Genomic DNA, 26,483 nt, shown 5'->3' with positions numbered 1-26,483 from the left:
TAGACTCTCCTGCCTGGTCAATTTTTGAGCCAAGGAAGACGAAGTCTTGCACGTATTCTATGACCTCATTATCAATTTTGATTTGAATTTGGCCATTCTTTGTCATAATTTTAGTCTTCTTTAAATTCAGGTAGAGGCCCATTTTTTCACTTTCAGTTTTAATCTTACATATCAGCAGCTTCAGACCAGCTTCTGTTTCTGCAAGCAGAGTTGTTTCATCTGCATAACAAAGGTTGTTGATGTTTCTTCCACCTATTTTAACCCAAAATTCCAATTCGTCTACTTCAATTCTCCCTGAACAATGCTTGATATGTTCCAATGCACAAGAATTGCACTTTGCAGGTGTTCGATCATCTGTATGAATAGCGAAAAGCCATGAATGCATTCCTCACACAGCAAACGCAGGGCTTTTTGAACCAGTGTAATTCTCAGCTCAAGCATTGGCAGCTGATCAGAGACACATGTTGCATGCTGAGTCCTTTTGAAGAGGCAACAAGACTTGCCAGCAGCCAATCACAATCAGAGCTGGCAGCAGGCGGGGATTTTAAATCCCCGGCTGCTGATAGCTTAGCAGCGCTGCAGAGCCGGGGCCAGCGTCAGAAGTCGCCGCTGAGCACCAGCAGCTGTCAATGGCTTTGCAAGGAAGGGCTCCACAAGCCCTTCCCTGAAAAGCCTTTTAAAATAGTGAAAAAAAAAAAAAATACTCACCTGCCGGGGCTCAGCGACGACTTCTGTTGCTGTCCCGGGCTCTGTAGCTCTCAGCTATCAGCAGCCGGGGAATTAAAATCCCCGCCTGCTGGTAGCTCTAATGGTGATTGGCTGAGCGCTTCAGCCAATAACAATCGGAGCTACCAGCAGGTGGGGATTTTAAATCCCCAGCTGCTGGTAGCTCAGCAGCGCTACAGAGCCGGGGACAGCGGCAGAAGTCGCCGCTGAGCCCCAGAAGCTGTCAATGGCTTTTAAAATATTGCACAAAAAAAAAAAATTATAGTCACCTGCCGGGGCTCATCCGCGGTTTCTGCAGCTGTCCCCAGCTCTGTAGTTCTGAACTATCAACAGTCAAGGATTTAAAATCCCCACCTGCTAGTAGCTCTGATTGTGATTGGCTGCACTGCTCAGCCTATCACAATCAGAGCTACCAGCAGGTGGGGATTTTAGATTCTTTAATTCTCTACAGCAGCTGTCACACATGTCAGCTGCGGTGAAAGATTCTGCTGCCGGCAATTGATTTCAGGGAAGGGCTTTAAATATAAGCCCTTCCCTGAAAATCAAGTAAAAGTGGTTTTAAAAAATAGAAAAAAATAGATACTCATCTCCCTTCAGTTGTGGGGGCACAGCCGCCTGTTCCCCTGCTGTCCCCTGCACTGTGGTGCTGATCTATCAGCAGGAGGGGATTTCAAGTCCCCGCCTACTAAAAAGAGCTGAACGTGATTGGCTGAGGTGCTCAGCCAATCACAGGCAGCTCTCGCCCGTCATTCATTCAGAGAGAGCTGCCTGGAATTGGCTGAGCACCTCAGCCAATCACATTCAGCTCTTTCAGCAGGCGGGAATTTTAAATCCCTGGCTGCTGATAAATCAGCAGCACTGTGCAGGGGACAGCAGGAGAAGACACGGCTGAGCCTGGCAGCTGAAGGAAGGTGAGTATCTATTTTTTTGTTTTTTAAACCACTTTTACTTGATTTTTAGGGAAGGGCATATATCTAAAGCCCTTCCCTGAAATCAATTGCTGGCAGCAGAATCCTCCACCACAGCTGACATGTGTGACAGCTGGGGTAGAGAATTGAAGAATTCCTCTGCTGCATTTGCCACAGATGTGGAAGATGTAGCAGCAGGGAATTCTTTTAACTAGTGGGGATGAAGGAAACTTCTGCCCCATGCGGCAGATGTGTTCTTTATCTCCGCGGGGGACACAGCAGCAGCGGACAGGTAACATAGTAACATAGTATGTAAGGCTGAATGAAGACAATGTCCATCCAGTCCAACCTGTCTATCCTCCCATGTTGATCCAGAGGAAGGCAAAAAACCCCAAGGCCAGAAGCCAATTAGCCCTTTTGGGGAAAAAATTCCTTCCCGACTCCCTAATGGCAATCAGACTGTTCCCTGGATCAACCCCTAATAGTTCCTACCTTCCTATATACCCGGATTGACAATTAACCTAAGATTTATATCCTGTAATGCCCTTCTCCAGAAAGACATCAAGTCCCCTTTTGAACTCCTCTATGGATTTTGCTATCACCACTTCCTCAGGCAGAGAGTTCCACAGTCTAACTGCTCTAACAGTAAATAATCCCCTTCTATGTTGGTGATGAAACCTACTTTCCTCTAATCGTAGCGGATGTCCTCTTGTTACCGTCATGGTCCTGGGTGTAAACAGATCCTGGGAGAGATCCTTGTATTGTCCCCTCATGTATTTATACATGGGTATTTGATCGCCTCTTAACCTTCTTTTTTCTAGAGTAAATAATCCCAATTTGGATAGCCTCTCTGGGTATTCCAGTCCCGTCATTCCATGTATTAGTTTAGTTGCCCTTCTTTGAATCCCCTCAAGCACTGTGACATCTTTCCTGAGCACCGGTGACCAGAACTGTACGCAGTATTCAATGTGAGGCCTGACAAGTGCCTTATATAATGGAAGGATAATGTTCTCGTCCTTCGCCCCTATACCTCTTTTAATGCACCCCAAGACTTTATTTGCCTTTGCAGCAGCTGACTGGCATTGGTTACTCCAGTTTAGTCTATTATCCACTAATACCCCCAGATCATTTTCCATATCACTTTTCCCTAGTGGTACCCCATTAAGTGAATAATGGTGACATCCGTTTCTCCTGCCCATGTGCATAGTCTTACATTTTTCAACATTGGACTTCATTTGCCATTTTCCTGCCCAAGCCCCCAGCTTATCCAGGTCCGTTTGTAGCCGCACATTGTCCTCCGTTGTATTAATTATATTGAATATTTTTGTGTCATCTGCAAATATTGATATTTTGCTGTGCAGCCCCTCTATCAAGTCATTGATAAATATGTTGAACAGAGTGGGGCCTAATACTGAACCCTGTGGCACCCCGCTAGCGACTGTGGTCCAATTAGAGTACGAACCATTTATTACCACCCTCTGCTTTCTATCATTGAGTCAATTTTTTACCCACTTACACACATTTTCGCCCAGTCCGAGCTGCCTCATTTTGTATATTAGCCTATTATGTGGCACGGTGTCAAAGGCTTTAGAGAAGTCCAGATATACGAGATCAATAGATTCTCCCTGGTCCAGCTTAGAGCTTACTTCGTCGTAGAAACTGATCAGATTTGTCTGACATGAGCGACCCTTCATGAATCCATGCTGGTGAGGAGTTATTCCCTTATTCTCCTTGAGGTACTCATCGATGGCGTCTCTCAGAATCCCCTTGAAAATGTTTCCCGTTACTGAAGTGAGACTTACTGGCCTGTAGTTACCAGGCTCACTTTTGCTCCCTTTATTGTAAATTGGAACCACGTTGGCGATGCACCAATCCAATGGTACTACACCGGTCTTGATAGTGTCTAGAAATATTAGGTATAGCGGCCAAGCTATCTCGTCACTTAGTTCCCTTAGTATCCTTGGGTGTAATCCATCTGGGCCCGGCAATTTATCAATTTTAGTTTTCTTTAGACGCTTCCGCACCTCCTCCTGCGTTAGGTATGAGATATTTTGTGAGGGGTTCGTTTTATTCCCCTGCATCTCGTGTGGCATTTCCTTTTCGTTTGTGAATACTCTTGAGAAGAAACTGTTTAGTAGATTTGCTTTCCCTTCGTCATCATCAATGATTTCTCCTACATTGTTTTTTAAAGGGCCAGCGCTGTCCCTGCAAATCCTTTTGCTGTTAATATAGTTGAAAAATAGCTTCGGGTTGTTTTTGCTCTCTTTGGCGATCCGTCTTTCTGCTTCCTCCTTGGCAGTTTTCATCTTATCTTTGCATATTTTGTTTTTTTCCCTGTATGATTTTAGCGCTGCTTCGCTGCCTTCTTGCTTTAGTAGTTTGAACGCTTTCTTTTTTTCGTTTATTGCCCCTTCTACCGTCTTGTCGAGCCACATTGGTTTCCTTTTAGTTGAGTTTCTTTTATTTTTAAAGGGAATGAACTGCTCACATGAGGTGATTAGGATCCTTTTGAACTTTTCCCATTTGTCCTCCGTACCGTTACTTTTGAGGATGTTGTCCCAATTAATGTTACCGATAGTAGTTCTAAGCTCATCAAATTTTGCTTTACTAAAGTTTAGTTTCTTTGTCGCTCCTTGATAAGGCTTCCTATTGATTGACAGCTGGAAGTTGATTATATTGTGGTCACTGTTCCCCAAGTGCCCCTCAACCTGCACCCCCTTTATACGTTCCGGTTTGTTGGTTAGTACTAGGTCCAGAATGGCCCTCCCTCTTGTTGGTTCCTGCACAAGTTGGTTCAGGTAATTGTCTTTAATTACTCTCAAGAACTTATCACCCCTGTGAGATTTGCAGGTTTCCTTCTCCCATGTTATATCTGGATAATTAAAGTCCTCCATGATAATTACTTCGTTGCGCTTTGACACCTCTTCTATTTGCCTTAGTAGTAAGTTTTCAGTTTCTTCTGTTGCTTTTGGTGGTCTATAGAAGACCCCTATCAGGATTTTGTTATTTTTTCCTCCCTGTATTTCTACCCACAGAGATTCCACCTGTTCGTCTCCTACCCCTATATCCCCCCGTAGCCTCGGCTTCAAGTTCAATTTGACGTACAGACATACCCCTCCCCCTTTCTGGTTCCTTCGGTGACTTCTGAAGAGATTGTACCCCTGCAAATTCACCGCCCAATCGCACTTATCATCAAGCCATGTTTCCGTAATTCCGACTATATCATAATTTTCATCAGTCATTCTCGCTTCAAGCTCACCCACTTTACCAATCAGACTTCTTGCATTCGTGGTCATACAATTTATATAATTTTTTTTGTTTTTTAAATTTCTTTTGTTGCTATTCGTACTTATGGCTGATCTATCAGTTCTAACTGTACTAACCCCACCCCCTGCTCGACCCCCATTCCCTTTGCTTGGACCCGGATCGCTAGTTACACTGGCTACCCCACTATTTCTCATTTTACCCTCCCCCCAGTCCCTAGTTTAAACACTCCTCCAGCCTTCTAGCCATCTTATCCCCCAGCACAGCTGCACCCTCCCCATTAAGATGCAGCCCGTCCCTACGGTAGAGCCTGTAGCCGACAGCAAAGTCAGCCCAGTTCTCCAGGAACCCAAATCCCTCCTTCTTACACCAACTCCAGAGCCACTTGTTTACCTCCCTAAGGTCCTGCTGCCTTTCTAGTGTGGCTTTAGGTACAGGTAGTATTTCCGAGAAAACTACCCTGGAGGACTGTGCCCTAAGCTTGGACCCTAAGTCCCTGAAATCATTTTTGAGGGCCCTCCAATGACCTCTAACTTGTTCATTGGTGCAAACGTGCACCATGACGGCTGGATCCTCACCAGCCCCTCCCAGTAATCTGTCAATCCGATCCGCGATGTGTCGAACTCGAGCGCCAGGAAGACAACACACCGTTCGACGATCCCGGTCTTTATGGCAGATTGCCCTCTCTGTCCCCCTAATAATTGAGTCCCCCACCACTAGAACCTGTCTAGCCTGCCCTGCACTCCCCGTCCCCATCTCACCGGAGCAGTCATCCCCCTGGCGTTCAGAGGGCATGTCATGCTGCAGTGGTGCTGGCTCTGTAATGGCATCGCCCTCATCTGCCAATGTTGCAGACATGTTGGGTTGTGCCAGTTCAGGACCAGCCTCCCTGGATCTATTCCCTCTACGTCTCCTTCTATCTGACACCCAGCTGACTGCCTGCTCCCCCTGCACTTCCGTAGCACCATCCGCCCCAACCTTTACCCCAGCGAGTGTCTGCTTCAGTGAGCAGCAAACTCCTTTCCATGTTGTCAATGGCTTTCAGTGTTGCCAGTTGCTCATTTAGATCCAGAATTTGGGCTTCTAAATGTGCGACGCGCACGCATCTTGCGCAACAGTATGCACCCTCGATCGGCTGATCAAGGACCGCATACATTGCACAAGTAGCACACTGGATGACATTGCCAGACATGGAGCTCATCCTAATGGGGATCTACAATTTACTTACAGAAGTAGTGAAGATAGACTTGTTCAAACTCTGCTCACACGCTGCTGCAACCGCTCGCCCGCTGCTGCAACCGCTCACCCGCTGCTGCAACCGCTCAACCGCTCACACGCTGCTGCCTCCGCTCACACGCTGCTGCAACCCGCTCACACGCTGCTGCAAACCGCTCACACGCTGCTGCAAACCGCTCACACACTGCTGCAAACCGCTCACACGCTGCTGCAACCGCTCAACTGCTCACACGCTGCTGCAACCGCTCACACGCTGCTGCCTCTGTGCAACCACTCACACGCTGCCGCTCTCGCGCAACTGTTTACCCGCTGACACTTATGCGCAACCGTTCACAAAAAATTTTTTTCTCCTCACAATCACTTAGACCCCCAGACACACACACACACACACACACACACACACACACACATACAGAAGACACAACTAACCAGATACACAGAAGACACACACTTAGCTCACAAACACACACAGAAGATACTTATCAGCTCCTCCACTCCTCCTGGTGACGTCACCCGCTATCCCGGCGGCCGCTCACTCTGCCCTCCTGTCTCAGCTGCTCCGTTCTGGTCCCCTCCGCTGCTGCTGGCGCTGGACTCCTGGTGGCCTCTTGGCGCCGGCTACTGCGCTCCGGTCTCTCCTACTGCCCCTGCACCTGCTTCGGCGCCGGTATCAGCTGCTGAGCTGCTCCGCTGTCCCCTTCAGCCCCCCACTCGTGCCTCTGTCTCGGCGCGCTGCTCCTGGCGTCTGACGTCACTTCCAGCTCCTCAGCACAGTCAATACTCCTCTCAGTTGACTCGAGTAAGTAATATATATATATATATATATTTTTTTTTTACACTAAAATTTTTCTTTTTCAGGGAAGAGCTGATATGTGAAGCTCTTCCCTGAAAAACAATTCAGGTGTGCCAGCTGACCGTTGTCTTCAATGGAGCTGCCGGCAGCAGCAGCGGCTCCATTGAAGAGAATGCCTGCATTTTTTTTTTACACTAAAATTTATTTTTTCAGGAAAGAGCTTATATGTAAAGCCCTTCCCTGAAAAAGAATGCAGGGAGCTGGCAGACCATTGCTTTCAATGGAGCCGCCGGCAGCAGCCGCGGCTCCATTGAAAGCAATGTGTGCATTCCCTATGGTGCATGCATGTTCTATCTTTGCAGGCACGCACCTGCAAAGTACGGACATGTGCACACACCATAGGGAATGCATTGTTGCAAATAGAAACGTGTTTTTGTGCGTGCGTATGTACGCACCAAAACACGCTCATGTGAACGCACACTGAGGCCCTCTTTTTTGCAGGATGAAGTGTATCTTTCAATGATGCTTTTTAATGTACCATGTAAAGTACTGAAAGAACGTAAACATTTTTTAAAGGGAGTAAAATAAAAAAAAAATCAATTTTGCCATCTGTGGGGGGTGTTGTCTTTACGGTGTACACAATGCAGTAATATGATTGTGAGAATACATAATTTATAAAGGTGTTTTTTTTACGTTTCTATTACAGATAAGCGAGCACCAAAATGTTCGGTTGCTCGTTACTCGAGCCAAGCTTTTTGTAATGCTCGAAAGCTTGTTTCGAGTAACAAACCCCATTGAAGTCAATGGGAGACTCGAGCATTTTTCAAGGTGACCCATGCTCTGCATTGTTTTTAATGGAGCAGCGGCTGCTGCTGGCGGCCCCATTGAAAACAATGCTCTGCTGACACCTCTAAATTGTTTTTCATGGAAGAGCTTTACATATAATCCCTTCCCTGAAAAACAATCATTTTAGTGTAAAGAAAATAAAAAATAAACTTACCTCTCTGCCGCTGCCATGTCCCCATGCAGCAGATGTTTCCTTCATCCTCGCTAGTAAAGAGAATTCCCTGCTGCTACATCTGTCACATCTGTGACAGATGCAGCAGAGGAATTCTTCAATTGCCTACCGCAGCTGTCACACATGACAGCTGCGGTAGAGGATCCTGCTGCCGGCACCCCGTCATTGGTTTTTAGGGAAGCACTTTAAACATAAACTGTTCCCTGAAAAACAATAATTTTCATGTAAAAAAATTGGCTGAGCACTGTGACCAATCAGAGGCAGCTATCAGCTATTGAATGACAGCTGAGAGCTGTCTCTGATTGGTCCCTGCACTCAGCCAATCAGAGGCAGCACTCACCCATTCATGAATTCATGAATCGGTGAGTGCTGCCTCTGATTGGCTGAGCGCAGGGACCAATCAGAGGCAGCTCTCAGCTGTCATTCAATAGCCAATCAGAGGCAGCCCATTCAGCAGGCTGAGATTTAAAATCCCCGCCTGCTGAATACTACTGAGAGCAGTGCAGGGAGAAGAGCAGGCTGGACGCGGCTGAGCCCCAGCAGCTGAGGAAAGGTAAACATTCTTTTTTTTAAATTTTATTCACCATTTCTTATTGTTTTTCAGGGAAGGGCTTATATATAAAGCCCTTCCCTGAAAAGCCATTTCAGGATGCCGGAGGCTGGATCCCCTACCGCAGCTGTCATCTGTGACAGCTGTGGTAGGGAATTCTTTATTCCCTGCGGGGATGAAGAATTCCTTTGCTGCTTCTGTCACAGATGTGGCAGGTGCAGCAGTGAATACTTTTCTCTCGCGGGGATGAAAAAAACATCTGCCACATGCAACAGATGTGTTCTTCATCCTCGCAGGGACATGGCAGCGGTGGACACGTAAGTTTGTTCTTTTTTAACACTAAAATTATTGTTCTTCAGGGAAGGGCGTATCTTTCAATTGCTTCCCTGAAAACTAATCACGGGGTGCCGGCAGCAGGACCCTCTACTGCAGCTGTCATGTGAGATAGCTATGGTAGAGAATTGAAGAATTCCTCTGCTGCATCTGTCACAGATGTGGCAGATGTAGCAGCAGAGAATTCTTTTTACTAGCGGGGATGAAGGAAACATCTGCCGCAGGACGCAATTTCTGATGGTGTGTATTTTTTTCTGATGACATTCATCATGTGGAATAAATAATGTATTATTTTGATAGATCAGACTTTTATTGATGCAGCAATTTTTTTTTTTTTTTTAATTAGAAATATGGGATAGGGGAAGGGATAAACTTTTATTGCCTTTAATTTCTAATAATTAGAAGAATAAATTTTACTCAGTCTTCGGTAGTTGTCATAGGGGATTTGAACTTGTGATAGTTTGATCTCTCTTGAAGTATTATGTAAGTTTATATTACATTTTACTGCAATCTAATAGGCAGTCTATGCTGCCACGCTACAGCCATGGCATCATAGGCAATCTGCAATGGCAATACTAGGAGACTTCAGAAGGCCCACGGTTGCAATGGTAACCGAACAGCACCCCGCAATCTCATTGCAGCGAGGCCATTTGGGATCTCTAAACTCTGATTGGAAGTATTTAATGGTACTTGCCCAATTAATGTCTCAATAAAGGAATGGCAGCATCCTGGGCGTAATGCAAAGCAGTAATTTATTCCTCCAAAATCTTGCTACGTTTCGACCCCATTGGGGTCTTTGTCAAGCATAAGGGTACCATACAACAAACTCCAACATATAACACAATTACAGTTGTACCACCACCAATCACCTTTACAGAGTCACATGTGTGTGCAATCATCATTACCTTATGGCTCAACCTCATGGTCTGGTAACTTTCCATTAGTAACGGACAGGATTTGAAGGATTAACAGCTGCAATTACCTTGAGCACTAATTGTGAGCATCAGATACCACCTGTATTTCTGCATTTTCTATCTTCATTCCATTTTTTTTTTACAGAAACGAAAGCACAGACTGCTGCGCTTTTCTTTCCAGTTTCAGAAATAGAATACAGATGGACCCTTATTTTGCAGAAGGAGGCAGATGGAATTTTCTATGAACATGGCTCAGCGGTTACCACTGTTGTTTTGCAATGCGGGGATTCTAGGTTCAAAGCTCATCAATGGCAACAACAACTTTGCAAAACTCAATACAGCTATCACCCATGCTCAGTTTTGAACCTACAATTTCAGTATGGCAAGGCAGCAGTACTAATGACTGAGCTACCATGCTTGAGAAGAGCAAACACAATGAGAACACACAACCTCTAGGCAGATGTTGTTCATAGTCAAACGTAAACGTAGAACTCTAGTATTACAAGGCAATGGTAGAAGCTACAGAGCCATCAAACCTTGTTGCTTCTTCCTTCTCCGGAGGAGGAGAAGACCTTCCTTGTCTTCCTTCCCCTTCCCCTTCTTCACATTTTTCTTCTACTTTGGAGGAGAAGGAAAAAGGAGAAAGAGGAAGGCATAGTCTTCACTGCTGTTGTCTTTCTGAGTTAGGGTCCTAGTTTCAGATTTGTGAAATACAACATCCGCATGCACTCTGTATGGTCTCTTTGTGTTTCTTTTCCTCCTCCAACAGAGATAGAGAAGGAAAAACAAGCATAGCGGCTCATTACTTAGCACTGTTGTCAGTAAGAAATCTTCTTTTCTTCTCTTTTTCTGGCAAAGAAAGAACATGTGTGATGACTCAGTGGTTACCACTGGTGCCGTGCCATGCTGGAGTTGCAGGGTCAAATCTGACAAAAGCTGATGGCTGGATGGAATTTATCAAAGTTAACATTGCCCTTTGAACCCAGCAGTGCTAACCACTAGACCACATGCAATGAAGGGGCATGAAACTTACATGCTGAAAAATGAATGCAAGTGGATTATTATAGATGCTTTTCATTTATGCTTTTAATAAAACTGGATCAGTTGAAAAAACGATAGTGTGAACTTAGCAAAAGTGTTATATTCCAGTTTATCAGTAGGAAAACTCTATTCAGTAAACAATGGCAATTTACAACCATAAAAGCAATTAGCCATCATGAATAATACATTTTCTAATAAAAACCCGGCCATTGATTTGGTTTTGATTACTTACTGTGTAATACATGATACTTGCCTGGGTATATCCATAAATATTTAAAAGTTCTATTATGCACAATGATGTCTTGGATGACTGATCACCAATTACACCAACCATTACTCCATTATTGAAACAAGAATAGTTGGGGATTATATTCCCTAGACCGGATAAAAACTGTAAGGCACCCTCCATGGCTTTATTTTCATTATTACAGGAATCAGTCACATGGTATCCAAGGGTCACATTGGGTAAAATATGTGGATTGTTGTTAATCTCATCAATGGCAAATATAAATGCCAGAACATATTGATAGAATGAGGTTATTGGGCTGCAAATAGGCATCAAGGAGAAAGTTAGAATTTAAATATCAGAGTGAGGTATAGTAACAAACAGCAAACACTATATGAAAGTATTGGTATGCAGTAGACTTGCAGTACAAGCTTAAGAACCCTCTCACATACTGCGATCGAGAATGAATCTTTAGCAGGATTCTACTGTATCATTCTACTGTACATCATTTAAGGGCATCATAACCATGGACTAGATCTCAGTTAGGACAAAATCTTTCAGTACTTGTCTAGGAGCTGCCCTAACTATTTACGGCTTCAACTGCTTACTCTTCATATTGATGGCTTTGCTTTTTCATCAATGTTATATTTACCACACTATTCCTATGGCCTTGTATGTATAAATATGTGACTTCAGATTTTGTGTTATACCCTGCCTGATGTAGAGATTTTAACCCTTTCACCACCAAATGTTTTTTTCATCCATGTGTTCCAAGAAATTTAACTTTTTTTTAATTTTTCTGTCAGCAAAGTCATATAAAAGCTTGTTTTCTTGGACTTTTTGTTCCTGCTAAGCATAGAACCCTCATGTGACTCATGGCCTGTTAGCTATCAATAAATCTATCAGGCAGGATGCTGCTAGTGTTAGAAAAAGCTTTAATCTGACCTAAACTGCAACTCCTATCAAACTCCCATTTGAACAGGAGAACAGTGTTTCTAGAAGCTTAAAAAAAACCCTGTTCTTTTAAGCTTTTGTTCATTGTTTTACTGCACCACTTAACACTTTAGAGGAACATGGAAATGGTGTGGGAGAAAGAATAAGGGTGAAACTTCCCTGATTTGTATTGAGAGACACCGCAAAATACTAACCTATCACTACTGCATTTAAGTAGACCTCCCTGGGTTTGGATGGATGACCTAATCTAAATGAAATTACTTAAAAACACTTTTTCATTTAAAACCACAGCAGAGTTTTATTAATAACCACATATCCATAGCACAATGGAAAAACTGGAGAAAGACAAAAATGATGACTTAACAGGAACTTCGGAACCTCAAAAAAGCCGGACCGAAGTGGATAAATATTTGAGAAAAAAAACATAATTTTCTAGATGCACAAGTGAAAAAGTACAGGTCCAAAAAAAATAAAGAATCTGTCTCAAAATGGCTGCTAGATACAAAATGGAGCATTATAAGATGTAAATAAGCTTGTGTGTAGTGAAACAATAATTCAAGCAGAAATAGCTTTAGAGCATGAGATTCGGTGCAATGTGTAATGATGTGTCTCTGTTCTTTTTCATGAGAACCATGTCTGGATAAAGTTGTTATCAGAAGAAGCCCTCCCACACCTCCATTCGGAGACTTGGACAAAGGAACTGACTGTGCTACAGCCACCTGAATAACAAAGTGAATACAAGGGAGGACCAGGGAGGACCAAGATAACGCTGGGAGAAACAGACACTTGAGAACATAACAGATATATTCTCACTACACTGATTGCTGAACAATGCATGATTCTTAATGTTTTTCTAACCCAATGAGATTAACCCCATGACTAATGACGTATTCCTTTCCTGTATTAGAACTATACCAAAGTGAATAAACTTTCAGTGTACGTGCCTTAAGGAGAGTGGGCTGTATACTTGCCGTGGCTCATCTCTACGTATCTGTGGGAACTGATAACTATAAATTATATAGTTTTTGGTCTACTTGATGCATCCAGGTACGAACTAATTTGGAACCCAAGGCCTGAAAGGTTAATGTGACCGGTCATGTGTAGCGGTCCTTAACAACTGGCGTAGTCAGCAGGATTTATTGATTGACGCTGATGATAACCATTGGACTACGACACAGACCTGGACTGATGATATCAGCCGTGCCAAAGTCATAGGACTGATCACCCTTATATACAGCGCGGTAAGTCGCATATATACATATATATGATGTCTACCGTGGTCTGTTTTGGCACGTTTGATTGTAGTCTGTCCTGCGGTCAGTCGTTATTTCAATGTACAATTGTTAAGCTGTCATCAATAGATGTTGTTACCTCAGGTCTTGGGTACTCTTAAGTGACACCGAGGGACAGAATCTGTAATTTGACTATATACATATATATGTGTTTTCATTGTGGGTCCATTAGGACTGGCTGTTTAAATGTACAGGGCATTTTGGCTGTTTAACTGTACCAGGCATTTTGTGGGTCCATTAGGACTGGCTGTTTAACGGTACAGGGCATTTTGGCTGTTTAACTGTATCGAACGTAGAAGTCTGGGAACACTACGTCATCGAGGACAGGGCATTTAGACGTGGAAGTCTTTGAACACTACGTCTTGTTGTATAAGTTATTTGGCGCGGAAGTCTTTGAACACTACGTCTTGTTGTATCATACGTAATAACATGTTGAAGTTCTTTAAGAAGAAGACTACTGATCAGGGTCTCCTGGATCCTGTCCACTTGGTGTCATGTAGAGCAGGCAAAGAGTATGTTAAGAAAGTTAAGAAGTTATGTGAAAGGGCGTCAGACGTTAGAGTTCTTACATTACGTGATTGAGCATAAGGCTAAAGACATACCAGGGTCTCAGGCAGTTATAGATACTCATAATTAGGCCGTCGTAATATACGATGTTTAAATTGTTAAGAAAAAAACTGTAGATGATGGTCTTTTGGATCCTGTCCAGTTGGTAGTATGTAGAGAGGAGTTGAAAATGCAGAACATGTGGCGTCATCAGAAGGTCCCAGCATATGTGTTATTTATGAGTCTAAATGCAGGGAATAGTTCATATTCACAGAGAGCTGACAGTTGTTTTGCAAAGGTGGGGGCTGTCGGATAAGGCTTGAAAAGTGTGTTAGCTAATAATGAAGGAATTTTGGTTGATAGACGATTGCTCAAGTTTGCTCAAATGTTTCAGTAAGTGACGTAAAGTTGAAGTAAGAAAGTTGCAGTTTCAAGATGGCGATTATTCATATGCTTTGAGTTGAAGACAAAGGAAGGCAGCTCTTCTTCACCATCTGAGGGCACCGCCCCGGCCGTGTCATGGATGATGTTTTTCTCCCTTTGCCCTGCCCCTACATGGCCATGTTGTTATTGGGGCCAATACCAGTCGGTAAATCTTGATACGTGTCTAGTATGTAGTATTCCTGGACCCTCCCGTCACCATCGCCCAGTCAGGCCACACCTTCGGTGGCCATTTCAGTGCCAGCCATGGCCCAGTGGCCATTTTAGCATCTGCTATAACAATACCTTCAGCTGCCGCTCAGGTGTCATCTAAGCTCCGCAGCAGAAATGAGCTGGCCTCTGACCTCCCATCTATGTATGTTTTTACCTGGCATACCAATTCTACGCACTGCAATGACGAGTGCCTTTTCTGAATTTTGCATAGAAACATTCAAGTCCCCTCATCGCGCCTGCAAATAGCCTCCTCTCGGTCTGCAGTCTGTGTTTAGCACCCCCATCCCAAGTAGGTTTGTGCTTAAAATTGCCCACAAATGTAGTTGTTGCTGAAAAAAATCTTTTTCACTTTGCAAGGGGGAAAATGGAGGAGAAAGGGAATCCTCTAGTCTGTGTCTCCCTATGACATGAAGCAAGTTCATGCAGAATCTGCAGACAATTATGTGCAATTAACCACCTTGCTGTTTGTCCTGTATGTCTTAATGTTCTAACACTGTGTCATTGCTGTACGTGTTGTCCATATCTCATAAGTCAGATACTGCTGAGAAGAAAGGTCACTATGGGTGCTAGGATCGCGGACGGCAGTAGAAAAGTTTACAGAAGGAAGGAAAGGGTCAATACGTGATTATATATATAAATATATATATATATATATATATATATATATATATATATATATATATATACATACATACAGGAATAGATAAAGGGTTAATGCTTGTTTGTGAAAAGCCACAGCTGCAAGTCACCCCCCTTGTCTCCAAAAGGGGGGGGGGTATAGTGAGGAGGAACAGAGTTTAGTGAGATTTGCAGAGAAGGAATGTGTGCTTCTCAAGGCCAAAGATTAGAGCAGAGAACCCTGGACAGTAATTATGTTTGCTTGAATAGAATAGAACCCGTAATGAATCCAGTGAATCTTACTGTCTTAAAAATAGGAAAGGTAATTCTAAGGTATATTTTTGCTGTTGTGTAAATGTCAGTTCTGTGACTGGTTGGACGTGTGCATAATTGCTAAATGTGTGTTCCTTTTATGGGAAATATTAGTGATGAAGTGGTTGCTGTGGAATCTGTTGTATATCTCTAGTATTACAGACAGTTAAAGTTTGTCTGATTCCAGGGAGAGGTGGTAGTGATTGAATGCATTTGTTTGCAAGATGAGGACAGTTGCATCATACGCGTTATCTCCTGGTGTGAACGGTGTGCATCCTAGTGCAATGTATCCACAATTTCCTGAACTCTGTAACAGCGCAAACATTGTGTGTGTGGTAATTCATAGGCATTTGACTGAGAGAGCCAGATTTGACCGCATGAACGGATGAGAGTTAATGCCCCGTGTTTGGACTCTGATGAATGTAAGATGTGTGATGCAGGTATTGACTGGGGATAAAAGTGTTTTTTCTCCTTCTGCATGAGACTTTGCTTGTTTGTGATGTGGATGGGCAGACTGTGGAGTTTGAACGAAAGTGTGAAGAAAGACGCAATCGGCCAGTATCAAAGGGGTGGAGCTAGATGATGTAAAGTACGTAATGGGAGGGGTTGAGAATCTTGAGCAGCTAGTAAAAGTTTTTTGTTTCCTCAAATTTGATGAGACATTGCAGGCAGGATCAGATTAATAATGAATTTGCTTGAAGAATGTCACATTCCAAATATTAATAGTTGTTTGTAGATTATTCTGCCCTGTTGTAATTCATGTATCTGTTATTGGCACTGATATCTTACAGGCCTTATCTGCATCCATCAAATTCTCACCAGATGGATCGGTACGGGTTGAGACCTCAGGTGCCGGTTCAGAAGAGTTTTGTAAACTAACTGCTCCAACAAACACCCCTCTTTTTTCCAGTCCAGAAAAGACACTAAAGGGTCAGCCAGGCACCTGTCGCATGTAGGTGCTGTGTGCTGTCGGTGCTGTGTGATGTAGGTGATGTGTGCTGATGAGGTGTCAGTCAGCCACCTACCGCATGTAGGTGCTGTGTGCTGATGATCTGGAAGCCTGCCAACAGGCCACAATTTCACTGTTAATTTTTCTTGCAGAAAATGTCTGTAAGGTCTCTAAAGACAAACTCCAGTTCTGCAAAACAAAGGTTGTTCTCCTGGGTCATTGCTTAGCCCAAGGAACTGGACATCTGACAGAGGAACAAAAGGCTGCTGTCCAGGCCATACCTGTACCTACATCCGTTGCCAAAGTCCGCACCTTTCTGGGCCTTGTTTCATACTGCCGCCCATGGATCCACTCGGTTTCCTCTCTCATGCAACCACTCTATGACTGTCTTTCAATTATTCTTTTCTCTCTCACCTCTGAAGCAGCTCTCTAGTCTTGGGTATTCCCAACTACACTTTACCCTTTACTCTTTTCTGTACTGAACTTTCTAGCCTTTTCTGTACTGAACTTTCTAGCCTTTTCTGTACTGAACTTTCTAGCCATGTAACGGCAGTGTTGACACAAAAGCACGGAGGACAACCACGGCCACTTGGATACTACTCCATGAGGCTGGATCCAGTGGCTCGAGGAGCTCCCTCATGTGTTTGTGCGGTGGCAGCAGTACAGGCAATGGTTGACAAACCTTCTGAGGTGGTATTAGACTACACTCCCCCATTCCTTAGTGGTCCTCACCCCTCATGTCATTCGGAGCATACTCACGCAAGTGCAACCCAAGCACTTATCTCTGGCCTGTCAGATCCGGCTACAATGTGCTCTTTTCATTCTTTCCAATGTTGCTACTACTTTGAACCTGGCTACTCTTCTTTCAATTGAGTATCCTGGTTCACAGGGGGGAGAAGAAGGCATAGGTGATCTAGGTATTGCAGATCAGCTATTTTTAATTTTTTTTTTCCCCAGCAAAGATTCTGATCTATTTGAAATAGAATATCAGCATGATTGTCTAGCAGTGATGCAACAAGAAAATGTAAGTTTTAAGAGGTTACTGAAGCCCCTGTTAACAATGCATATTTTGAGTTGTTTTTTATAGATGGTCCCAGGGTGAGGATGGACGACTCCACACTGGATATGCAGTGGTCACACAACAAGATGTCCTAAAAGCAGAATGCCTCCGCATGTCTCAGCACAAGAAGCGGAACTGAAGGCCCTCACTGAGGCGTGTAGAGTGGCAGAAGGTTAGACATCAAACATTTACACTGACTCCTGGTATGCATTTGGCATAGCTCATGATTATGGCCCAATATGGAAAGCCAGACAGTTTTTTACCTCAGCAGGACAGTCAATTAAGAATGGTGCAGCGGTGCAGAGTCTCACGGAGGCCCTACTTATACCTAAGAAAGTGGAAAGCTCACACCAATTCCTACACTGGAGAAGCAAGAGGCAACGCCATCACAGACCACACAGCAAAGGCAGCGGCCCTCAAGCCGTGGAAGAAAAGAAGAAAAGAAGAATTTGACAAAAACTTTGGACATTGACTAAACTTTGGACATTGATAAAAACTTGGACTTTGATATGCTAAGGACTTTACAGTTACAAGCCAGCAAAGAAGAAAAAGACAAATGGACTAAATATGGGAGCAACAGAAACAAGACGGTGTATGGCGAACAGTCAACAGAACTTGCCTACCACGGTCCCTGTGCCCCATGATGGCCCAGCTGATGCACGGAAAGACGCACCTCTCAAAGCAGCAATGATGGCGCTTGAACAAGGACGGGTGGCTCCTGGGTTTTCTGTAGCTGCTGCATCATTTGTCCAATTTTGCATGATCTTTGCCGTAAGCAGCAGGGCAGAAGTAAATTTGCCACCCATTTCAGGGATTGCAAATTGGCTACACTCAGCTCCCACTTGTTGGGAAGTATGAATGTGTGCTTGTTGTTGTTGATTTCTTTTCAGGTTGGAGACCTACCCTGTTACCAAAGTAAATAAGCAGGTAACCGCACAGAAGCTCATGAATGAGGTAATCCGCAGATACAGGGTACCGGAAGTGATTGAGTCAAACAAAGGTACACACTTCACAGGTGAAATAATGCAACACATCATGTCTGCTTTGGGTATATCCCAGGCTTTTCACACACTCTACCATCCACGGAGTAGTGGGAAAGCAGATCCAAAAGGCAATGGAGGAAACGGGCAAATTTTGAATTGAGTGTCTTCCATTAGTTTTTCTTTTTCTCCGGAGGGTACATGCCACAGTAGCCGAGTTTGGGAAATGATTCTCTTGTTAATTTTGTCATAGGTCTCTCCAAGGAATTGTCAATAACACATTCTGTAGTCTCTGCTTCTCTCTCAGGTCATACAGACGAGTGTCACAATCTAAAAATCAGGTGACGGGGTCTATGTGAAAAAGTTTGAGAGAAAAGCCCGGTTTGAAGGTCCCTACCAGATGTTGTTCACCACCCCAACTGCAGTCAAGCTCGAAAGAAAGTCCACTTGGATCCACACCTCGCGCTGCAAAAAGGCCCTGGGTCCCGGAGCACAGAACTCATGATCCTGCATATCCTTTACAGGCTATGGGCAGGGTTGGGGACCTGGGCGGAAGTGGCTGTCACAGTGACATTGTGGTACAATTCCTCTAACACACACAAGTAGCCACACACACCTTTAACTACTGTACACTAGCCCCCTGTTTCAGGGACCAGAACAAATTAATACAATCAATAAGACTACACTGAGGGTGAGAATCCAACACCGCATCGTGCTAAGAGTGAAATTGATGATCCAGGTGGCAGGTTTGATCCACTTGTATATATAGATGCAACAGGAGTGCCAAGGGGGGTGCCAGATGAGTTTAAAGCCAGGGATCAAGTTAAGGCCGGATTTGAGTCCCTGTTTGGAATAGTAACCATCAATAAGAATGTTGATACATATAACAACCAACAAAGGTTCGTGAACTATACAAGAGATGCACTTCAAGGGCTTGCTGAACAATTAGGCCCCACAGCCACCATGACTTTCCAGAACAAAATGGCTTTGGATATGATACTAGCCGAGAAAGGTGGTGTTTGTAAAATGATTGGTGAAACTTGCTGTACATATATTCCAGATAACACAGGGCCCACAGGTAAAGTGACTATCGCAATAAAGAAATTGGCCACATTGTCAGAAGAACTGAAGCGTAATTCTGGGATAACTAACCCCTGGGATGAGTGGTTTGCATGGACCGGACAATGGAAACAATTCTTAATGCAGATAGGAATAGGGATTCTGGTTACTCTTATCATACTCCTGCTACTTTCTGTCTGTATTGTGCCCTGCATAAGACGCTCCTGTGCTAAGCTTACAGATCAGATGGTACCTGTCGCCCCCGTATACGTAAATGTAGAGACCCCAGGCTATATGCCCATGATACAACAGAGCGATTTGTCCCCTTATGGATCTGTCTCAGCAGAAGCAGAGGTGACCACTCTAGTTTCCCAGCCATTAGAATAGAATAGCATGTGTGTTGTAGATCCCTTCTGTGTCCATCAGGTCTTCACGTTTAGTTAGTTAGGATTAGTTGTCGGGGAAGGGATTAGCCCTTGAACAGCTGACCAACAATGATAGGTAGGGCATAGATCATAAGCTAGAAATAGGGAAAGCAAACCTTACCCCGTCCTGTAGAAGTTATAAAGTATCATTTATTTTGAGATAGTTTCTAGGGGGGGGTTGAGAAAGTACAGGTCCATAAAAAATAAAGAATCTGTCTCAAAATGGCCGCTAGATACAAAATGGAGCATTATAAGATGTAAATAAGCTTGTGTGTAGTGAAACAATAATTCAAGCAGAAATAGCTTTAGAGCATGAGATTCGGTGCAATGTCTAATGATGTGTCTCTGTTCTTTTTCATGAGAACCAAGTCTGGACACAGTTGTTATCAGAAGAAGCCCTCCCACAACTCCATTCGGAGACTTGGACAAAGGAACTGACTGTGCTACAGCCACCTGAATAACAAAGTGAATACAAGGGAGGACCAGGGAGGACCAAGATAACGCTGGGAGAAACAGACACTTGAGAACATAACAGATATATTCTTACTACACTGATTGCTGAACAATGCATGATTCTTAATGTTTTTCTAACCCAATGAGATTAACCCCGTGACTAATGACGTATTCCTTTCCTGTATTAGAACTATACCAAAGTGAATAAACTTTCAGTGTACGCGCCTTAAGGAGAGTGGGCTGTATACTTGCCATGGCTCATCTCTACGTATCTGTGGGAACTGATAACTATAAATTATATGGTTTTTGGCCTCCTTGATGCATCCAGGTACGAACCAATTTGGAACCCAAGGCCTGAAAGGTTAATGTGACCGGTCATGTGTAGCGGTCCTTAACACAAGCATGTGAAGTACCACCCTTTCTGGACAAGAATTTGATGACTTGGACGCAGACTATGTGTCTAATACTTCTGATTATACTAAAGACCAGGATAACAACCCAATCTCTTGATCCTTTATTAAAGAGATTTTAATACAGTCACTCTCCCGACTGATGAAAGAATTTTTAACATAAAATTCAACATAAAACAAATTGGCCATAGGAGAGAAGCATTAAAGAGTACAACATTGCTAAATCCTATGAAACGGTGAAGCTGTGCAGAGCAATTTGCTGTCTCAACAAGACTACATTAATCAAGTCCTTCTCATCATAGAGGACTGGAGGAACACAAGTGGGAGGAAAACAACAGATTCAAGGAATTTTTAGAATCAATAGCCAATGGAACCATCACCGTTTTACAGATTTTTCAATTCCTTCTAGGCAATACAAGAGCTGAAACAATCATTATTGAGTGCATTCACAAAGCTCTACAACCAAGCCAACAACTTCTGTTCCTCCACGTGTCATTATTTGTGGGCTCTTCAATTATGTAGACACTACAGCCATTTTGCAGAAAGCAAGAGAAACCCAAGATATTGTCTTTGAAGGTAACAAAATGTTATTATTCCAGGATATAACTGGAAGTACACTGTCCAAAAGACACATTTTAAAATCCTTTGTGGATGTTCTACGCTCTAAAAAGCTTCCTTTGAGATGCTTTTTGCCTTTGACCTCACAACATCAAAAGATGGTCACCAAATTATCATGAGATTTCTGGTCGAACTACAGAAAGCCCTGAAGAAAGTTGGCATTACCCCAATTCATACATAACATCTCTATGTTCCATCTGTAATCAAGAACGGTTTTGAACATTGACCTGAACTCTGGCAGTAGGTAGAGAATATAGGGTGAAAATTACAAAATTTAGCTGTGTTGAAAAAATAAATCTCAAACAAAGCACCTCTCACGTGTGCTTTTAAAGCTTGCAGTGTCGGTGTTTGTTTTTTTTTGCACTTTTTAAAGACACATTAATGCTGAAATGACAGATCTGGATATAGAAATAAATAGTAATACTGACAGAATGTCAGTAAAGCCTCGTTCACACTAGCTTTTTTTTGTGTGCATCTATGTGCACACAAAACTGCATGTCTATTAGAACCATTGGTTCCCTATGGTGTGTTCACATGTCCATTTTTTACAGGCGTACAAATGTGCGCACCTGTAAAAGATAGGACATGCGTGCATCATGGGTCCATGCTCCGTGTAAATATTCCCCACGATGAGTTGCCTCATCACTGAGCACTTTGACAGCACTGTCACAGTGTTCAGTGACAATGCGAATCCCCATGGGGAGTAAAGAATCCCTGCCACAGCTGTCACAGCTGTGAGAGAGGAATGAGATGTTCTCCCATTGATTTCAATGGCGCCAGTGCTGCCAGTGGCCCCATTGAAAGCAATGGGATACAGGCACGCACTGCAGTGATTTTCAGGGAAGGGCTTTAATTTTAAGTCCTTCCATGAAAATTATCCCCAGGTGGTGTAAAGAAATAAAAAATATATATGCTCACCTCTCCACTCCTGTCTGGGCTCGGTGCATCTAGCTGCTTGGCTCCCCGGGAGAGTACTGAAGCTCTTTCAGCAGGTGGGCATTTAAAATTCCCGCCTCCTTAAAGGGCTGTGTCTGATTGGCTGAGCACTCAGCCAATCACAGGCAGTGCTCAGCCATTCATTAAATGCGAATTCATTTAATGCAAGGATTTTAAGTCCCCACTTGCTGAAAGAACTGCATTACAGTGTCGGGGACCAAGCCAGCTAGACGCGCTGAGCCTCGACAGCGGCAGAGAGGTGAGTATATTTTAAGAAAAATTTTTTATACAAGCTATGGATGACTTTCAGGGAAGGACTTATATTTAAAGCCCTTCCCCGAAAATCACTGCAGAAGGTGCCTGTAGCCCATTGCTTTCAATGGGGCAACTGGCAACAATGGGTACTCAGCTTTATTCACATGTGTTTTGGCACGTTTTGGCCTTGTGTGAACAAAGCCTTATTGTGGATGTTTATACATGCAGGCTGTGCTAGTAGAATTTATATAAATTAGAAAAAGAGGGAGAATGATGATCAATTGATTAAAATTAAACAATGATTATAAACTGAACATCAGTGTCATATTTCCAAATAAATGATGAAAATAAAGCAAATAGTTACATGAGATCTCTGGTATTGTTTTATTTCATATATCTCATAAGATGAATAAAAGAGTTTTTTAACATGACTATTATATATGGATTGTGTATAATCACGGATACTAATCATAGATATTTTCGAAGCTTTCATTCAGTCCTAGTGGCTCCTATGTATTTCATTAATAGATCTAGTACATGTAATGTTTTTTTTTTAAACATCAAATCTATGTTTGGGTTAATGGTACCGGCTCAGCACTGTGATTATAAAAGCATTAAAATCAGAGTTGTGCGCTATTACTGCATGTTGTGAAACACTGGATTTTAGAAATCATTACTGGATTTCGACCTATGTTTGTTTATTTCATTAGTGCATAAAAACTGTGTATTTCTTCCAATGTATTGCAGGCCACATGAGCATTCCAGTAAGTAAATAACCTAACTAGTAGAGCTAGTACTGAGGGGGGGATTAAACTTAAAAGTAGGAGGGTTTTTCTTTTTTACCCTGAATGGTGCTAAAATATTTTGGGGGGGTTCGTGTCCTCCTAAATGGGATTCTTGGAATAGGCAGGATATTGTTTTGTAGCTATGGGTCTTGACAAAGTATGCACCTTTATTTCTCAATAGAATGAGATGGAGTAAAAAAGTTTCTATTTGATTATCGTTGTGGTGTGAAGGCTAAAACACTGATTTTAGTTTCAGAGTTGTTTGAAATGGTGGGGCTGAGAATGTGGTGATGGGGTGATTCCAACTACTGTATATACTCGAGTATAAGCCGACTTTTTCAGCATATTTTTTTGTGCTGAAAAAGCTCCCTCGGCTTATACTCGAGTGAATACGGTGCCAACCATGCTGCTTACCTAGTGACCGGTCTCTCCTGCTCATCTGGGTGTGCCTGCAGCCTCTGTGTGTGGTCTGATGATATCGCCATTCTTCATTTCTTCTGCACACCAGCCACCGCTGTGTTGTCCATGCCAGAAGTGGTTTGTGTAGCCAGGTGACGCCCCCAGTGACTGATTAGCTGCACTCACCATTCCGGCGGTGACAGTCTGGATTTACCGCGCCGGCGCTGCAGAGATTTCTCTCTTGGTGGCTGCGGATGAGTGAGCTTCTGCGCCGCTGCTGCTCTGTTCCCTGAGGCATGCAGGGTCTCCCTGGTGGTGGCATTCACATCCCATTTCTTCTCTCGGCACAGGCCCTGGGAGGGCGTGGGGGGCGGGCGATGATGATCATGATGCAGTTTGTGGTGGGATAGAAGGGCAATAATGCAGTTTGTGGTGGGATGGAGGGGCGGCTATAATGCAGTTTGCGGTGGGATGGAGGGGCGGCTATAATGCAGTTTGTGGTGGGATGGAGGGGCGGCGATGATGCAGTTTGTGGTGGGATGGAGGGGCGGCTATAATGCAGTTTGTGGTGGGATTGAGGGACGGCGATGATGCAGTTTCACCTGAGCCCCAAAAGCATCAGAGAGGTGAGTATTTATTTTTTTTATTACACATGTTAGGGATGATTTTCAGGGAAGGGCTTATATTTAAAGGCCTTCCCCAAAAATCACTGTACAAAGCCCATTGATTTCAATGGGGCCACCAGCAGCAGCGGCGCCCCTATTAAAAGGAATAATGCACGGACCTCACTCGAGTATAAACCCAACCTAGGCTTATACTTGAGTCAACAAGTTTTCCCAGTTTTTGGGGGTAAGACTTGGTGCCTCGGCTTATACTTGGGTCGGCTTATACTCGAGTATATGTTTATTTTGTTCATAGTTTTGCATTTTTATGCATTTTTTATATTTTTTTTACTTTTTGCAACATTTATAGAAAAAAAAAAATTTGTCCTAACTTATTTATGCTTCTTTTTCTTTTCATTCATCTTAGGGGACTGGAACTTCCAATTATCTGATGGCTTTTAAAAATATAGTTGTATATTTTTCTTCTGCTGTCAGCCTATTAATACCTGCCTGTGGCAGGGCTTAAAAGGCTAAGATCAATAGCTGGCCTAGATAATATTTGCATGCATCCGTATGCTCCTGGGGCACAGCTGTGAAAACTGTGGCAGGAGAATTTGTTATATTCAGGCAGCATCACAGTATATATAAAAAATACTTCTTTATTCAGACCATTAAAAAATGGAGGATGTAGCAAGCAGTCACATATCAGCCCTACAATTGGGCCTTTGGCAGGAGAATTCTTCGTCCCCGCAGGGAGTCCCCTTGTCACTGGACACTTTGACAATGCTGTCACAGTGTTCAGTGATGAGGTGACTCTCTGCAGAGATGAAGAAATCCTCTGCAACAGCTGTGCCCCAGGAGCACGATGTTCTCCCATTGCTTTTAATGGGGACTGCACTTGTGTAGTCCCATTGAAAGAAAAGGGCTGCCAGCAACCCTGGCAGTGATTTTCGGGCAAGGGCTTTTTCCTGAAAATCATCCCTAGACTATGTAAAAAAAAATAAAAAAATATATACTCACCTCTCCGCGATCTTCACTGTATGTTCTCAATGAGGTTGATGCTGCTGCCTTGGCCCCATTGACTATAAGGTGAAACCCCTGGATGTTATAGCATCCTTGGATTTCAGATCCAAAAAATCCTGAATGACGCAGTTACTTGCGTTTTAAAAGCTGTAGCCCTATTTTTACCCATGCAAATTTTTGTGCACAGGTAAGAAAAACAGACATGTGCCCGCTGCCATGGAAAACCATTGATTTAAATAGATGCGGATTGCAAAAATGCAAAAAAGAGGCGCAGCAAAAAACGCCCGTCTGACTGAGCCCTTATGCAGTAATACTAAATTAAAAGACCCTTATTGCACAGCATAATGCCCATGCAAAATTTGTGCACACAATATACAGTGAATACAACCCATTTACTTCAATGAGTTTATTCACAGGTCGGTATTTTGCGCCCAGATTTCGGCTGCTCTATTTTCTGCACATTTGTGAAGCGAAAAACCCAATTGAAATCAATAGCCATGCGTGTACGCATCACACATATGTGGGAAACCTGCATATTGAGGGTACATTCAGATGAGCGGTTTTTTTTGCGCATAGATAACCGTGCAAAAATATTGCTTGTATTAGAACCAATGGTTTCGTATTGAAATGTTCACATGTCCATTTTGCAGATGTGCAAAATACCTCCACCTGCAAAAGATAGGAAATGTGAGTGCAAATGTACCCGTTCACGCAATTTTCCAGTAATTTCAGCTAACATGACAGCGCAGAGTGTAAAAATAAAGGTATATACTCAGGAAACCACAAATTGCTGTATCTATCAGATCCAAACAAATAAATGTGCTTCCAAGTGCATTTGGACATACAGAGTGGGAAACGAACACATCTAATATTTGCGTTTCGCCAACTGTTTAGTCTGTGGTGATCAATGTTAAGCAAATAATTAAGACATGTCCAATCCTGTATTAATGTACTTACATTTTACAAGCTGTATCAATGAACAGTTGTGATGAACTGTCATAAAAATAATGGACAGTGAATATGCCTCCGAAAATGAAATCTCCAGCCTGGACATAATTTATGCTTAAAGAAGGATTTTTTTCAATAAAACAATTAGGCCCTGAGCTCAGCTTTTGGCATTGGGTTGGCAATAAGTCATTGGATA

At 43.2% G+C, this 26,483-nt stretch overlaps 1 pseudogene; it reads right to left on the bottom strand.

Annotated features, from left to right (window-relative positions):
• The window catches only part of LOC136573483 (vomeronasal type-2 receptor 26-like), a 60,313-nt pseudogene that overhangs the window by 4,417 nt on the left and 29,413 nt on the right, over nucleotides 1-26,483 (bottom strand).

Source organism: Eleutherodactylus coqui, chromosome 7 (assembly GCF_035609145.1).
Source record: "Eleutherodactylus coqui strain aEleCoq1 chromosome 7, aEleCoq1.hap1, whole genome shotgun sequence".
Classification (NCBI taxonomy): domain Eukaryota; kingdom Metazoa; phylum Chordata; class Amphibia; order Anura; family Eleutherodactylidae; genus Eleutherodactylus; species Eleutherodactylus coqui.
Note: the sequence above shows the minus strand (reverse complement) of the source record. Positions and strands in the feature narration are given on the sequence as shown.